This window comes from Ochlerotatus camptorhynchus, unplaced genomic scaffold (genome assembly GCF_037179485.1).
Source record: "Ochlerotatus camptorhynchus isolate MF236.1 unplaced genomic scaffold, CSIRO-AGI_Acam_v1.1 ptg000691l, whole genome shotgun sequence".
Taxonomy (NCBI): domain Eukaryota; kingdom Metazoa; phylum Arthropoda; class Insecta; order Diptera; family Culicidae; genus Ochlerotatus; species Ochlerotatus camptorhynchus.
In genome coordinates, this window is record NW_027041168.1 from 73,438 (window position 1) to 79,066 (window position 5,629).

The window sequence follows — 5,629 nt, forward strand, 5'->3', positions numbered from 1 at the left end:
TATGCTCAAAGTTAGCCTCGTTCCTGAGCAACCGGAGATATTCGGGTGGATACTACACGGTGTTTCGCGAAAACCCATTGATGGGTATAAAAATACCCATTTCCGCTAAAAGTGCCCCTCCTCATTTAATGGGTAAACTATGGTTTACTCATAAATTGGTAAATGGGTGGTCTGTCAATAAATGGGTGTTTTTTCACCCATTTTCTTATATTGTGTTTACCGTAAAATGGGTGAAAAATACCCATTTTTACAAATGGAGAATGCAAGCGCTCGTTGATGTAAAAATGTTTCTAAAACATTGAAAATAAATGCAGGTGTTCCGCTCAAATTTTTCACGAAACATTATAATACAAATTATCAATTGTATTGACTTATCCGTAAGCCTCTCCAACGTTTTTGATTCTAACATTTTCCGGAGATCGTCTATTTTTGCCAAATATACTGCGGACAGTTAAGTAACTGTTTGCATTGAGGTTTGCATTCCCAACGAGCCGGTGACGGAAATGAGACGATAAAATTTCGAAGTGTTTTTTTCACCCATTAATGGGTAAAAAATATACCCATTATTCAGCCGTGAACTGATTCTTTAAATGGGTATTTTTTCACCCATTTTATGATTTCAAAATTCCCCCATTTTTTGACAGCTGCATACATGGTTTGAAAATGGGTATTTTTTTACCCATTAATGGGTTTTCACGAAACACCGTGTATGCTTGGCGAGTTCATCTATTAGTTTAAGCAAATTTATAGCGCATTTCGCTGACAATTTATGTTGATCTTCCAAGCAGTAATCCACGATACACTTAATCATCCGTTGCTCCGATATTGAATGTTTGCTTAAAAAAATAATGTCGATTTATTTGTTTGTTTTTTAAACAGGTTGAAGGGTTTTTTTACCTTTGAATGCTGGCCGAACACTTCTTCAGCAGTACGTCACTGGTGTAGTTTTGTTCCGCCTCAGCCATCACAGGTATCCACTCCACCAGCTTGGTAACGATTCGAGCGTTCAAACTATGGTATTCGCCTCCCTCGAAGGCAAAGTACAAACAATCGCATACCAAATCGTGAGACGGTCGCCCGAAAAGTTTCAATCCATCGAACAAAACGTTCACGTTGTTGGTATGCATTAGATTGTAGTGGATTTTTTCAGAACTGCTGCAAAGCTTATGGAAATTCCTGACCAGTGTTGAGCCCAATGTTTGATGATCGATATGCCAGATCTGTTGTGGAGATAAACGAAAAGCCAACAACTATCTTGAATGTTTGTGGGCGGCGAGTAAGTGCAACTCTTACCTTAACTCGTTCCGGGATCAGCACTAGACTGGGTATAAATTTTGCTTCGAACATGGCATTGCACAGTACATGCTTGTTGACGTGACACTCCGATAATAGTAGTCAGAGCCCCGACGTCAATGTAATTATCATCATTTGGCGACACCTCGAAACTTTCACCTCGAAATATAACCTCGGCGATCCTTTCTGCAGGAAATGTTCCGTTTCCAGTAAGGTGTGAACGGCTCCCAGATACAGTTGAAAAATAGTAAGTAAATCGATTTGGCGCTAAAATTAGAGCGATGGTAATTAGCTACACGATTGCAATGCAGTCGAAAACTACTGTACCTGTTCAGGACTAGATTTTTGCAATATGATTGCCATCATGGTGAAACATTGCAGTACGAGCTGGCGTAAGCTCGAATCGCTTTCCCGCTTGGACAAAATATCCATAACTATGGTAACCGTGGCGGGACTAATGGCACGCAATCCGTTATCCTGTTCACAGGATAAACAGGTATTAAATGTCGAAATAAGTTGTAACAATGGGTGACATGCATGTTAGGTACTAGGTTTAAGCGTCGTATGATGAGTGATTATGTTAATCAAAATATGAAAACACGCAACTTGAAAGAAGATAACATTCAAAGCAGAGAGACTCACCACATTAGCATTTCCGTCACCAGTAGGATAGTTTAGATGGTAAGAATTAATGTTCTGATCCGGTTCATTAATAAGAGCAACCTACAAATCGGTATGATTAAATTTGGAGACATTAACGATTACTATTACAATGAAAAGGTATTACAGTTACGATCTAGGCACTAGGTTTATAAAAACTCCATATAGATCTAAAGCCTTCTGAAGCAAAAACAATTTCCAATCAATGAAATTTAACACAAAAATCGCCATAGGTTTCAGGTAGGATTACCATAACAATAAATTGAAAAGGAGGACATTGCATTTGAACTCTGGAGAAAAAGCAGGACAATATCCATAGTTTTTATCACCAAACACATTTTTTTTTTTATTTTATTTTTAAAATATGCACGATATCACAAAATGTATGTTTTTCAGTAAGTATTTAATTAATGATAGAAGGTATTTACTAATAATTTGAATTTGTCGATTTGATGACCAAATATATACAAAAGATTTGGGTAGGTATATATAAAGCGTTTTACTGCCGCTCATCGCGAGTCGGTCCCATTTGCGTTGTAGTCAAAACTAAGTTTTTGAATGAAAGTGGTAGCTAATCACCCATAGTTTCATAATACTGGATAAACTCAAAAGCTTTGTCCTGGAAAAGTTTGAAAAACAGCCAAACGGGTGCATAAGAAGCAATGGTATGAACCTAACTTAATACGTGTTGTTCTCGGCTAGCTGATTTATGCCTGGACTTGCCATGAGCGGCATGTAATTGAAAATTGAGATATGCATGTATAAATAAGATCATTCAAACTTAATACACATTACAAATTTGACTAGAAATACAATGGAAACCACTTAATGGGACCATCGCAGTTGCTTTATGTAGCTTTTATGTTTTAACTATGTTCCTTAACTCGACTTGGCGAATGTCAAGCTGTAGATAGTGGATAAGTTTAAGTGTCAATCATTCCCTAGTTATGGGTTTTCTTGTTTGGGCACTTTTGCGACACAATGTACACTTCAAAATTGAAGAAAAACGGAGAATATAAACTTTTAATAAAATGTTTGAACTTTTTTTTTCACCCAATATTTATGTGATTTGTGCATAGTAAATGATTTTCTGAACTAAAAAATGTACAGAAGAAATAATCAAAAATATTTATGGAAAAAGTTTAAAAACATACGAACATAAGTTAAAAATCTAAAAAAATGTATTTTTTTTTTTGTTATTGAAGTTTTAACAGTTTTCTTTTTAACAAATATTTTTATTTCTTGTCAGTGTTTTTTTCTTCTGAAAAGGCACTCTAGATTCCCCCAACTTTGTTTCAGATGTCATTTTGATTAGATGAACTTATGGAAAATGAAAATCTTGGACACTTAAAAATTGACAAAAATCGTAGAATTATTTTTAAGTGTTCAAGGTTTTCAATACCTACTTCAGAATTTTTTATTTTTCATAAGCTCAAAAAAATTATTCCTAGTCGAACGTTCGACAGAGTAAGTTTGCTTTACGCTACTCTCTCGACGCCGCAAAAAGTTTTGTTTTTTTTCGGATTTCGATCGGAGTTTTTTTTATTCACCTTCTGGTGTGCAGTGCCACAGGCATACCGGCATATAGAGATAAGTTATTTTTTTTGTCTCGCCTAATTTTATTTTTTTTTTGGTTTTGAGTTTCTTTATATTTAAGTAATCCCCCTGTAGTGTTGAATTTCCTTTCCCATCCATTATTATTTTTATTATTATTCATTATCTTTTTAGTTTTTTTTTTTGCTTCTTCTTCTTCCTTCATCGCATTTCAAGCTTATTGCTCATCGCATATTAGCTTATTGCGTGCTCTCAACTTAGTGCTCAAGATGCACTTCCACAGTTATTAATTGAGAGCTTTCGATGCCTGTACCATTTTTGCATTAGTATAATTGTGTGGCAAGTACAATCATACTTTATGCCCAGGGAAGTCGAGAAATTTTCCAACTCGAAAAATTCCTAGACCAGACCGGGAATCGAACCCAGCCACCTCCAGCATGGTCTTGCTTTGTAGCTGCGCCTTTACCGACTGAGCCCCATATTTTATTTTTTATTAACACTTTCAGCAATTCACCCACAGTGTTGACTTCCTTTTCTTGTTGTTTCCTTCCCAATTTCAATCCATATATTTGACATTTGTGTCCGTTGCGGTGGTATCTTAAGTCACCGCAATGGATGATAAATATAAAGGCGGGGTCTGTCGCTTGACATCTCTGATGATGAGTCGATAAAGTCTCCCTCATTTGAAAAGCTTGATAGCTCTGAGGAAATGGGTACCCTCGAAGAGCACCTTGATCAAACCACCAGCAAGAGCACTGGAGCCTATCCAAAAGTGAAATGTTTACCATTGCCCCTTTCTCCTCCTACGCACCCTTCCCCTCCATCGCCGCCTTGTCCACCTGTGCCCCCTACTCCACTCGTTCCCCCGAAAATCTCAGCGACCCCCCGCCACAAGGCTTACTCTGATGACTCGAAAGGTCCGTGGGTTGTTTTTTTGCGGCCCAACCAAAAACCTTTGAATATTGCTCGGATTTCGAAGGATCTGACAAACAAATTTTCGGCCGTAACCGATATCTTTAGGGTGACACTAAACAAACTGCGCGTTACCGTTGATGACCTGAAGCAGGCAACCCGGATTGTTGCCTGTGAGCTTTTTTCGATCGAATATCGAGTCTACGTCCCCAGTTGTGACGTAGAAATTGAAGGAGTGGTCACCGAAGCGAGTCTGACTTGTGAGGATTTCCTGCAAGTCGGTTCGCTTGCATCATGTTTATTGAACAGTTAAATTTTTATGAATGGATAAATCATGTATCTTGACGAAGTTATCTCTAACGGATTATTTTGTATGGAGACTGTCATAAAGGCATTTTAGTAATTTGTGTAGCATATACAAAAAACTACATTGTTTGCCTCGATGGTGATGATGGATTTTTAGGTTTTTGATTTTGTATTAGTAATAGTAAAAATAGCTTTGAGTAGTCTACAATGGTTTGAGCCGCGTGCGCGGAATAAAGGTATAAATGACTAATACGTGGAAATTGTGGCAAAAGCCTTGAATTAGTTAAGGGTTGGCTGGAAATCGTTTCCTTGGATATAGTCCTGACACTGCGGAAGCTTAAACGTGTAAACCCCAGGTCACGTGTAAGTGGAAGTATTGTCGAGGATTATACTTGGACTCTTGATAACTTGATAACAGGACTTTTATATCTGTAATTGTAATAGCTCGATTTTGTTTGCAACCTGGTTAAAATGTTTATATTTAATTATCTTAAAGATAACTCGTCCAGCTCAAACCTTTGTAGGGGTAAGAGGTGGGACCATCATCATCATCATCATATATCCCGATATCCTGACCAGATAAAAAGTTACTGTCTTTGACAAAGTTGCTCAGGAGATCAAGGCCTTTTTGCTGATGGACAGTAGTTCAGAGTTTTCTCACTTAGTGGAGCTAGTATACATGTACACATCTCGCATATAAAATATCTCTAGATCCTGACCAGCTAGAAAGTTACTGTCTTCTGCAAGCTTGTTCAGGGGATCAAGTCTTTTTGGCTGGTAGACAGTTGTTCAGAATTTTCTCACCACGTGGCGTTAGTATACATGTACAATTCTTGCATATGCTATATCGAGCTTTCTCGAGAAGCTTTTCAATACGTGGCGTGCAATTCTCGCATATAAAATA

At 37.5% G+C, this 5,629-nt stretch overlaps 1 long non-coding RNA gene across 3 annotated transcripts; it reads right to left on the minus strand.

Annotated features, from left to right (window-relative positions):
• Positions 1-738: 738 nt before the first annotated feature.
• On the minus strand, positions 739-2,245 carry LOC135714678 (uncharacterized). 3 transcript variants are annotated; one of them, XR_010518867.1, is made up of 4 exons: positions 1,936-2,245; positions 1,621-1,770; positions 1,294-1,560; positions 739-1,220 (listed from the first exon to the last, which is right to left on the minus strand). It is a non-coding gene; the product is annotated as an uncharacterized LOC135714678 (long non-coding RNA). The 3 variants fall into 3 exon arrangements; XR_010518868.1 differs by lacking the exon at positions 1,936-2,245 and having other exon boundaries at positions 739-836; positions 898-1,220; positions 1,621-1,898; XR_010518866.1 differs by lacking the exon at positions 1,936-2,245 and having other exon boundaries at positions 1,621-1,904.
• Between the last annotated feature and the right edge of the window lie 3,384 nt (positions 2,246-5,629).